This window comes from Triticum urartu, chromosome 1A (genome assembly GCF_056163025.1).
Source record: "Triticum urartu cultivar PI428250 chromosome 1A, HENAU_Tu73, whole genome shotgun sequence".
Taxonomy (NCBI): domain Eukaryota; kingdom Viridiplantae; phylum Streptophyta; class Magnoliopsida; order Poales; family Poaceae; genus Triticum; species Triticum urartu.
The window spans coordinates 6,977,451-6,989,824 of record NC_141873.1 but is presented as its reverse complement, the minus strand read 5'-3'; the positions used below and the strand labels follow the sequence as shown (position 1 = coordinate 6,989,824).

The window sequence follows — 12,374 nt, the reverse complement described above, 5'->3', positions numbered from 1 at the left end:
AACCCTAGGGCAGATGGGCCCTAAGGCCCACCCCAGGTGCGCCTCCCCCTCTCCCCCTTGTGGCCGCCACCCTAGATGGGATCTAGGGCTGCCGCCCCCCTTGGGGTGGAAACCCTAGGTGGGGGCGCAGCCCTCCCTCTCCCCCTATATATAGTGGAGGCAAAGGGGCAGCCCAACACATGAAGTTCTTCCCCTGTTGGCGCAGCCCTACCCCTCTCCCTCCTCGTCTCTCGTAGTGCTTGGCGAAGCCCTGCTGGAGTCCCGCGCTCCTCCACCACCACCACGCCGTCGTGCTGCTGCTGGACGGAGTCTTCCCCAACCTCCCCTTCTCCCCTTGCTGGATCAAGGCGTACGAGACGTCATCGGGCTGTACGTTTGTTGAACGCGGAGGCGCCGTTGTTCGGCGCTTAGATCGGAATCGACCGCGATCTGAATCGCTGCGTGTACGACTCCACCAACCACGTTCTTGCAACGCTTCCGCTTAGCGATCTACAAGGGTATGTAGATGCACTCCCCTTCCCTTCGTTGCTAGATTACTTCATAGATTGATATTGGTGATGCGTAGAAAATTTTAAATTTCTGCTACGATCCCCAACACCCTGGAAATTTAAGAAATTGTAAATTAGTCCCTTGGAAATTTAAGAAATTGCAAATTAGTCCATGGGAAGCCAGCTATACCCATCCTCTTGAGCGACCGATGGGGAGCCATCGCTGCCGCTCCCGATCCATAGCCAGAGCATGCAAAACTTTTCTCCACATGAATGGGAAGTCATCACTACCAAACGACCCAAAGTAGGAACCGCCATCACTGATGTAGTCCAAAATCGAAGATCTAGCCACCCGACGCAAGCCGCATCAAGGCCGCCGTCGCCACCGCGTTAACCTCGCCCGGCAATTCCTCCTCCGAGATCCATGGCCAAACACAACAGGTGGTTTCCTGCATCATGTCAGTTTACCGTGTATTCCTCTTCTTTCTCAAATATTTCTATTACGGTCATCTTAAAACTATGTTTTCTGTGTACTATTCCCAACGTTCACAAATATAAGATGTTTTGGATATTTCAATATAAACTACACACCGACTTAAATGAGTGAACAAACACACTAAATACATCTATACACCCAAAACAAAGAAAAGGTAGAAGTAGAACATCTGATATTGGTGAATGAAAGGAGTATCATACTATGTGGAATATGTTGTTGCGTCAATGTTTTAGTTTAGCTATTTTGAATAAATAAGAGGCCGTCAAATGGAGTGAAATGGTAACATAAAGCAAACTCATGATCCATGATAGCACTATTTTGATGATTTCATTTTCTATGCAGCTAGAGACGATGTGCTTGGCGATGGCTAAGGCTTATTTAAAGTTATAGCAATTAATGATGGCCAGTGCTCGTTTAAAGAAGACATGACGCGCTTGATAATATTGGATGATGGAACAAAAAGTGAATGGCTACTAGAGGTTTGTCTTTCCATAACTTGAGCATTACTAATGATCCTTATATATTGAAGATGAATACTTGGCGGTTGTCTTAAATAGATTTCATGCATTGTTTATATCTATAACTACGTTGAGATGTCTCTCCAAAGTAACCAGAAAAACAACGCATGATGGCATACCGCGTACCCAAGGAAGCGCAAGCAGCATCGATCTATGATAAGAGGGGTACTTGGTATGTCTCCGCTTGAACCAAACACCAACGAACCCCACGTGTCCCAGTCAATTGGTTTCATGTAACTTTGTGTCCACATGCAGCATGCGTGTGATACTCTTGTTGCATGGCCTACTTTCGAGAGAGCACTTAAGGTATCTACGACATCCAAGACGCCTTGCACGAGTGCATAACCACCACCATAACAATTTCATTTTCGTAACCACACAAGACACACATACAACCTCCAAAGCATAGATGATGCTTTCGGGTACACACACCCCATTGTTCCTCCAGATCTACCGCCAACACATCAGCATGGCTTGAATCACTTCGCCTAGCATGGAGCCGAGGAAGACAGGAGGGGAAGAAGGAGGTGGTTGGAGGACCCTGCTGCCGCTGGCAATGGCATGGGGGGTAGAGAGTTGACAAAGGGTCAGCTGCGACATGTGGTGCTGAGGCGCTAGGGTTTTCCTCGATGTTGCTCCACGGTCAATGTGGGTGCCTATTTCCAATGCACTCCAAAGATTCCCATGACTCGCCTTGTTGACCAGGTGGCTTCCTACCATGTTAGGGCTCCAGGGGCCTGGACGATGCTCGGATTTGGTGGGCATCATGGGTCTAACTGTGTTGGTGTTGCTTGTCTGGCAGCGTATCCCAGTCTTGGTGTGTTACCTCAATCGACCAGGCTCTTGGTCTTGTGGAGGCACGACACATTGCCCGAGTCGATCCTTTCCCACTGCCCTCTCAGGTGCCTTGTGAGTTGTTCTTGAATTCCGTTAAGTTTGTCGTCTTAGAGTGGTGCCTGATACGTCTCCAACGTATCAATAATTTATGAAGTATTCATGATATTATATTATCATCTTAGATGTTTAATGGGCCTTTATATGCCATTTTATATGATTTTTGGGACTGACCTATTAACCTAGAGCCTAGTGCCAATTTCTGTTTTTTCTTGTTTTTGAGTATCACGGAAAAGGAAAATCAAACGGAGTCCAATTGACCTAAAAATTCACGGAGATTGTTTTTGGACCAGAAGAAACCCATGGAGTACCAGATATGGACCAGGCGAGTCCCGAGGCCAACACGAGGGTGGGGGTGCGCCCTATCCCCTGGGCATGCCCCCCTATCTCGTGGCCGCCTCAGGGACCCCCTGACTTGTTCCCGACTCCAACACCTCTTATTTATACCCAAACTTTCAGAAAGAAACCTAGATTGGAAGTTCCGCCGCCGCAAGCCTCTGTAGCCACGAGAAATCAATCTAGGCCCTCTCTGGCACCCTACCGGAGGGGGCCATCATCACTGGAGGCTATGGAGGAGGATCCCAGAGGGGCCATCATCACCATGAAGGCCAAGGACCAGAGGGAGAACCTCTCCCCGTCCAGGGGGAGCCCATGGAGTAGGAAGCACAAGGGGGAGAACCTCTCCTCCTCTCTCTCGGTGGCACCGGAGTGCCATTGGGAGGGGAATCATCGCCACTGTGATCGTCTTCATCAACATCGCCATCATCATCACCATCCTCACCTCTTTTACGCGGTCCACTCTCCCTGACCCCGCTGTAATCCCTACTTGAGCATGGTGCTTTATGCCACATATTATGATCCAATGATGTGTTGCCATCCTATGATGTTTTGACTAGATATCCTTTGTCTTTGGGTTGATTGATGATCTAGATTGGTACGAGTTGTATGTTTTGTTTTGGTGTTGTCCTATTGTGCCCTCCGTGTCGCACAAGCGTGAGGGATTCCCGCTATAGGGTGTTGTAATACGTTCATGATTCGCTTATAGTGGGTTGCTTGAGTGACAGAAGCGTAAACCCGAGTAAGGGGGTTGTTGCGTATGGGATAAAGGGGACTTGATGCTTTAATGCTATGGTTGGGTTTTACCTTAATGATCTTTAGTAGTTGCGGATGCTTGCTATACTTCCAATCATAAGTGCATATGATATAAGAAGATGAAGTATGTTAGCTTATGCCTCTCCCTCATATGAAATTGCGATGATGACTATCGGTCTTGTTAAGAATTGCCTAAGACAATTCCGCACACCGATCCACCATTATTCCACACTCGCTATTTATAATATTTTGTAATATATTCTAACTTTATGATAACATCGCCTACTTTTATATTTTATCTCTCCGATACCATGCAAAGTTATCCTTTTCATACCCACAACGTAGTTTTATTTCTCGTTTCTTGTTGGAAGCAAACGTTCAATGTACGTAGAGTCGTATCAGTGGCAGATAGGACTTGAGAGAATATCGATCTTACCTTTAGCTCCTTGTGGGTTCGACACTCCATACTTATCACTTCCACCTTTGGGAATTGCTACGATGATTCCCTGCACTTGGGAATTATCAGTGCCAAACCCCATACCAGCATGTGCGGTAGATCATCCAACGCATGGTTTAGTAAGAGTGTGTTTTGTTGATGAACCAAATGAAATTTCTAGAGATGATGAGATTACCTCCCATATGTTGAAGTTGTACAATCAAAACAAGTATAGCCTTTGCAATTTCAATAACTATTCAATTTTTAACCAGCATTTAATTTGCATCTATAGAACATACAATTAACATAAAAACCCTAAGACACATATATGTGCGTAGGTACAATGGCGTGAGTGAGTCCTTGTGATCTAAAGAAGAAGAAGCTCCACCAAGTAGAAGCTGTCCGCTCCACCAAGTGGAGGTAAAATAAATGCAAGGGGATACGTGCACATGAATGCGAACCACGTTAGGACTCAGCTGCTAAGTAATCATCGTCTTCCTTCTAATCATCATCAGAGTTTGCAGTAAGACAATGCATTAGCCAAGATAGCTTTTGGACTGTGGAAGAGGCAGTACGCAAGGCAAAAGAATTACTCTCTCTATTCCAAATTAAGGGTCGCTGATTTAGTACAACTATTTAAAACAAAGGGAGTACTAAACACCGAATTCTCTTCAATTAAGAAACAATATTTTGTGTGGCTCCCAATCCCACTCGCATGAGGACTGTGGAAGAGGCAGTATCGCGCATCGCCTGAGCCATCCCCGCATCGCCGGTTGGCGAGAGGTGATTGGCACGTTGCTGGGTCCGTGGCGCGACCAGCGAGAGGCGGCCTCGTGTCGCCTGCAGAGGCGGACGCTGCAGCGCGTGCGCCTGTGGCTGCACCCGCGTCTGCTGCGACAGATCCCGAGGGAGATCAGAACAATATTGATGATCACTTGTTGACTAATCCTGCTGATATTCTGCATGAGACTTCTGTTGATGAAACAGGCACAAATGGTGAAAACAATGCAGAAAACGCTGCAAATATAGGGCCTTATTTCATGTGTCCAGAAACAGGAGACATAGTCTCCTCGGGATCGGCGCAGCGTCAGGAAATCAGAGACAGGCGGAAACATCTTACCCGATCTAGGGCAACGTGCTGCATGTTTAATAGGCAGGGTGCGAACCTGATATGCGTACAAGAGTTTGTTGGAGATACAACTTGGGAAGAAAGAAATACAAGAGATAAGCTAGCTAGTGGTTACAATAGAATATATCCTATGTGCCTAGCTATCCAATATCTCTCCAACCGAATGATCTTCTCAGCCTCCTATACGTGACACATAACCATGTGTTTAACACCCTCCCTTAGTCACAGCTTGGTCAAGTTGAGATTATGTTTGAAGTCTCCAAAGCTTCATACATGCAATGCCTTTGTGAATCCATCTGCAACTTGATCTCTAGAGTGCACAAAACGAAAGTCAAGTTTCTTCTGAGCAACTCTTTCTCTGACAAAATGGAAGTCAATTTCTATATGCTTTCTCCTAGCATGAAAAACTAGATTTGCAGAGAGATAAGTGGCACCAAGGTTGTCACACCACAAACATGGAGCTTGTGTGGTTTTCACGCCAAGTTCCTGCAACATAGACTGAACCCATTATCTCTGCAGTAGCATTTGCCAATGCTTTGTATTCTGCATCTGTACTTGACATGGAGACAGTGGCATGTTTTTGTGCACACCATGATATCAAGTTAGGTCCAAAGAATATAGCAAACCCACCAGTTGATTACCTGTCATCCAAGCATCCTGCCCAATTAGAATTGGAAAAGGCACTGACCAGAGTAGAGGGTGACTTGCTGAAATTTAGACCAATGCTCAAGGTGTTTTTAACATATCTAACTATGTGTTTTGTAGCAGTCAAGTGAACAGTGGTGGGTGCATGAAGAAACTGACAAACTTTGTTAACTTCAAAGGAAATGTCAGGTCTAGTAAGAGTAATATACTGTAATGCTCCCACTAAATTTGTGTATCTTGTGTTGTCCTCTTGGTTCAAGAGTGTCCCTTCTGTGAGAGATAATTTTTCTGAACTAGATAGTGAAGTAGGTGAAGGTTTACAATCTTGCAAACCAATCCTTTTTACCATATCAGTTGCATACTTTTCTTGAGAGAGGTGAAGTCCATCCTTGTTTCTCTTTACCTCAATCCCAAGAAAGAAGTGCAAGTCTCCAAGATCCTTCAAGGAAAAATCTGCACCCAAGTCCTTTTAAGAGCCCTGTGTTTGCTTCATTAGATGAGCTTGTCACAATAATGTCATCTACATATATGAGGACAAATATACATGTGTTGGACTTGTTGTAAATAAACAATGAGGTGTCAAACTTGCATGGGACAAAGCCAAGTGCCTGCATCTTATGACAGAGATGAGAATACCATGCCCTTGGAGCTTGCTTTAACCCATATAGTGCTTTATCAAGTTTGCACACATGAGAGAGAGCACTTTTACTTACAAACCCAGGAGGTTGCTTCATGTACACTTCCTCTTCCAGAACACCATGGAGGAATGCGTTATGGACACCTAGCTGTCTGAGACTCCAGCCCCTGGAAACAGCAATAGGACAAGGCAGATGGTAGCAGCTTTTACAACGGGACTAAATGTGTCCTCATAGTCTATGCCATACGGATGTTTAAAACTTTTGGCAACAAGCCTAGTTTCATAACGATCAATGGTTCCATCAGATTTTCTTTTAATCCTGAATACCCACTTGTAGTCAATCAATTTTTTACCTTGCTGTGGGGGAACCAAATGCCATGTTTTATTTTTCTTCAGTGCCATGTACTCTTCATTCATAGCTTTCTTCCATTTTTCATCGCCAAGTGCTTCTTCAACTGTACTTGGTTCACTTGGTTCACCTGTAGAACAGATCATACCATATTTGACTATATGTCTGTAATTCACAGGTTGTGTTGCCCCTTTTTGCAGTCGTGTGCGCCGTGGTGATGACGCAGCCAAGTCCATGGCCACAGAAGATCCAGCCGCCTGCACAGGAGTTTCAGCCGAAACTAATCCGGAGGAGGATCCCGCAGGTACAACAGCGCGAGTTATCTTGAGCGGATCTTCTGCGGCTCGTGACGGCACTGTTGCATCTGAGGAGGCCTCGGAGAATCCCGGCCTCTGGACCCTCTGGACCGGACTATCATCCTCTAATGATGGCGGATCAGCACCGGTTGCCGCACCAGGGCCCGCACTGGGGGAGCGACCCAGAGTCCGCCGCTTGTAGCATACCGGTTGGCCGTGGTATCGCGCGTCGCCTGAGCCATCCCCGCATCGCCGGTTGGCAGGAGGTGGTTGGCACGTCGCTAGGTCCGTGGCACGACCAGCGAGAGGCGGTCTCGTGTCGCCCGTAGAGGCGGACGCTGCGGCACGTGCGCCTGCGGGTGCGCCCGCTTCTGCTGCGACAGATCCGGAGGGGGATCGGAACAATATTATGATCACATGTTGACTAATCCCGCTAATATTCTGCATGAGACTTGTGTTGATGAAACAGGCACTGAAACAGGCACGAATGGTGAAAACGATGCAGAAAACGGTGCAAATATTGGGCCTTATTTCATGTGTCCAGAAACAGGTGACATAATCTCCTCGGGATCGGCACAGCATCAGGAAATCGGAGACAGGCAGAAACGTCTTACCCGATCTAGGGCGACGTGCTGCGTGTTAAATAGGCAGGGTGCGAACCTGATACGCATACAAGAGTTGTTGGAGATACAACTTGGGAACAAAGGAATACAAGAGATAAGCTAGCTAGTGGTTACAAATATATCCTATGCGCCTAGCTATCTAATATCTCTCCAACCGAATGATCTTCTCAACCATGTGTTTAACAATATGAATTAATTTGTATTGTTATTCTTTTTTTGCATATTTTTGCTGTTTTTTGCTAAAAAGTAAACTGTCGTGGTCACTTTGAAGGGTTATATTGTTATATTTTTCGAACTGTCTCATACTCACTCCGTTCCGAAATAGAATAGTGCATATAAAGATTGTCACAAGTTGAACTTTACAATGTTTGACCGAGTTTATATATAGGGGTAAATATGGACACCCACAGTATCAAATGTGATATTTATTTGGCATTGTAGCTGTTGATATACATTGCATAATTCAGTGTTGATTATTTCATTCTTTTGAAGAATCCCACTATTCCACATTTGATCAACGTGCTTGCATGTCCTTCGACGGTGGGTGAAGTCAAACAATGCATGTTTCCTTTCAAATCACCCATCTCTAGGTGCCATATACTATGAGTAAACAAAATTAGTTCTCATCGGTTAGCTTTTGTCGAGTAGTAGATCTGGCTAGATATATAGTTGGCCTATCGTCGTCATTGTATCACATATCACTGGTTGACCCCCATGTGGTAACTATTTGTCAGGTACCAAGCTCGGGTGTTGCTCCATTCAACTGTTGGACATGTAATAACCCTGAGAACGATTCAGATCTATTAATTCTGAGAGAGCTAACTGGAAACTTAATTTGTGATTGACATGTTCATCTCCTAGGGAATGGACTGGAAGCACCTTGGTAGATGTTAGAAATGGGAACTTTGAAGCTGGGGTGTCTTCAATAGTAGTCAATTTCATATTATTTTGCAGGTTAATCGTGTGGTCAATTTAATGTACTCAAACACTAGTGCTAATATGAATTATTATTTTTTGCATAATTTATACTATATTTGCCACAAAAAAACAAATTGACAACCACGTGTACTTGCCACAAAAAAACCACATATAGAGTATGATGGATGTATCTGTAATACCTTGCAATTAATGACGATGTTGTCCGCTAGTACAAATAGCAAAAATAAAGATGCGAGAAAGACACATCAACAGCAGGGAACAGGTGAAGAACCTATAAATAGGGCTGGGATCAAAGGTGTAGGTAGAGGGTGCAAACTAATACCAACCAAACACACACACTTACAAAGAGAGAGGGCCACGGGAGATGGCGAGTGCCAACAAGAAGGCGGCACTGGGTGTGATGTCGATGTTGGTGGTTCTGCAGCTGCTCGTGGCAGCTCCGATGGCCATGGCCCGCTCGCCGCGGGCTCTGGAGGAGATGACGCTAGCGATAGCAATGGAACACTTCATCCTGGAAACACTTCTAGGAGCCAGCTATTGTAGTGAAACATGCTTCAATGTTTTCTGCAACACCGATGGTTGCACTTGTCACTTTCCTTTCTGCATGCGGGCCGGCTCCCTCCATGACTGACGCTACTTAGCTCTGAAATGTCGGCGGGGCGACGTCGGTATGTGTTGTGGTTGCTTTCTACATGTGAAGTATTTATGTATTTGTGTGTATGTATGTGCAAATGTGGTGATCAAGCGAAGGGAAGGCGTGCGTATATGCATGCGTGTATTTAGGCTACATACAGTACACTATGATTCATACAAACGCCATCACGTGGAATATACATATATACTCAGTATGATTTGCATCTCCTGCCCTCGCTTTAATTTCCTGGATGATCGATGTGCCCATGCATCGTTGCACCCTGGATGCCATTGGGGCAACTGCTCACCAAACATGAGTTGTTGGACAATGCGGCGTCCACGTTGACCTTCATCTTGAACCCCGGGGTTGGTTCAATCCACGTCGCTCCTACCGGCTGCCACACGCCTGTCCTTATTGCTTCCAGCTTGAGCTGCTCTAGTTGAGAGATAAATAGTATTACATCCGTAAACAAATGTAAAACAGTTTAGGTCCACTGCTTACAGAAGAGAGAGTTGAATGAATCCAAACAATTTTCATCATCAAGAGGACTTAATCTATCGTTCAACATTGTTCGAATGATGTATGATGTGCTCAACACGTTTAGCACATAATGTCCCGCAATTACAAGCCATTTACATTGGTTGATAAGACAGTTTGATCTTAAATCTTCTACGTAATTTAGAGATAACAACAAAAAATGTACAATGAATTATCTCTTAGACTTATCTCCAAAAACTAGCTATTCTCCTAAAAACGTGCTGAGACATATTGTGCAAGGATCATCTCTTAATTAAGAGAAGGCAAATCTGTTTTCCTTGTTTCTCTTTCCTTCACATCACCACTTATCTTATGTGACACTCCTAAGATAGCACCATTATTCTACACGCCCTAATATCCCGCAATTACTGTTCATATAATCGCTCGTTTCTCCACTGCACACAAAACATGTATGCTCAGTGAACCGCTCCTAATCCATTTTCCTTCTCTATGTGATATATGGGTCATTTCAGCAACTGGGGGGGGGGGGGGGGGATAACTATGACTGTGTTATTTTTTCCTTATTATTTTATTATTATTATTTCTAGATTCCTATTCTCTTATACTCATCTTCACTTTTTTTTTCATCCTTTATATTTTCTGTTTAGTTTTCATGTTATTATTTTCCTAGGTAAATAATGAGTATTTGTATGAGATACATGAGCACTTAATTTTTAACACGTGCCGAAGCATGAGCATCTCTTTAAGATATATGAACATTTCCTTCACATGTGAGAATCCTTCCGAAATACTCTTATGGATCTACATGAGCATTTATTTTTAAATACAAGAGCATTTATGAAAATATACATGCCCACTTTTTCATAAAGGCAAACATTTATTTTATTTTGATACATGTGAACATTTTTCATCACACATGAACATTTTAAAAAGTTGCTACGCATTTTAAAAAGTAGATGATGCATGACTAAAATTCGTTAACTTACGGTACCTTTGCAGGGTTGCAGATTATTCATACATTTCGGTCTTTCTGGTTGGTGCGAATGCACATTTTGCACTCATTGTCCACCTAGTGGAAACACAACACCTGGACAGTGTTTCTTCTTGTAAAATTCTCAATATGTAAAATATGTGGGAACATGGTGTGCCTACGCATTCCAATTTGCGGCAAGAAAAAGTGATCCTGCGAAGCAGACCTTCCTTCGACTCCGTGCGCACTTCAATCTTTTTATCCATTCTTTCCCTCTTAGACACAACGTATGTGGTAACTTCTGCTGCATCAAGTACCTCTCTGATCTCACATTTTCTTACAACATTTATGCTCCATAAGACCAACTTAAACACAGCAGGAGTGAAAACTTTTGCGGCGTATTTCTCAAGACTTGAAGCATTTTCCTCTGTGAACGGAATGGACTGCAAGGCCTCGATGTCTTGGAGAGCCTCGCTCAAGCGTCGCGACACAAGGCAACGCTCATAGTGCTCTAGCATTTGAAACAACGTCATCTTAGCCTCAAGATGCGTATGTAACACCGAGTTTAAACTCTCACTCTACTGATTGCTACTCAATCCTAGGAAACAACGCCTCTCAAGATATGGAGCACACCACAGTTTTCTCATCTTATACATCCGATGCAGCCAGGACTCCTCACTTGTTACTTTATTCCGTTGTAAGAATTGTAACCATTTTCTCTCATGCTCTTCAATGGAAGATATATCATATATGAAAGATCTGAATTCTTCCTTTATCGTGTCATCATGCAGATGACGTACAATGTTCTGTTGAATGTGCCATATACAGAGCCTATGGTTTGAGTCAGGCCACACCACACTGATTACTCTCTGCATTGCAAGGTCCCTATCCATGATCACAGATATAGGATGATTCTATCCCATAACATCAAAAAAGGTCCGTAACATCCACTCGTATGTCTGGCTTGTTTCATGTGAAATGATACCACATGCAAAAATAATAGTGTCGCGGTGGTGATTCAACATGACAAACGACACAAATGGCAGATTGTACTTATTGGTTTTGTATGTGCTATCAAAAACAATAACGTCTCCGAAAGCCTCGTAGTCAAGTCGGGATTGACTATCACACCAGAACAATCCATTCAGATGGCCAGCTTCATCAACCAAGTACCTGAAGAAGAAAAATCTGAATCTCGCTCTCGCCGCGCCACCATGTGATTGACCACCGTTTGAGCATCCCCGGAAGCGATTGATTCCTGCTTGTTAGCATGGCAGAAATTGTAAATGTCCCTCATCGTGCATCCAACCTCGTCATATCCACTGTATTGCATGCACAAAATATCCATAATATGGTGTTTCCTGATCACTGATTTTTCCATGTCTGCAATGTCCGCTTTCTGCTCATCGCTAATTCTTCTGTGTGAACACAAAAGACACGACAGATCCCGTGGGGCTAGAGGATGGTTGTGTTCATTGATGAAATCCTTCACAAACCACTGACATGTTTCCTCCTGTCGTGCAATCACCAATTTAGCTTTACACCCTACATGAGTTATACTCCATGGCCTCCTCTTTCTATCTTCCATTTTCCTCTTCATGTGCTTCTCTTCACGAACCTCTTCACGACTACACACAAATTTTCTTAAACCAAACATGAGCTGTTGGACAATGCGGCCTCCACGTTGACCTTCATCTTGAACCCCGGGGTTGGTTCAATCCACGTCGCTC

General features: G+C 44.2%; 1 pseudogene; it reads right to left on the bottom strand.

Annotated features, from left to right (window-relative positions):
- Window positions 1–10,619: 10,619 nt before the first annotated feature.
- LOC147988212 (protein FAR1-RELATED SEQUENCE 5-like) lies at window positions 10,620–12,051 on the bottom strand (annotated as a pseudogene).
- Window positions 12,052–12,374: the final 323 nt, after the last annotated feature.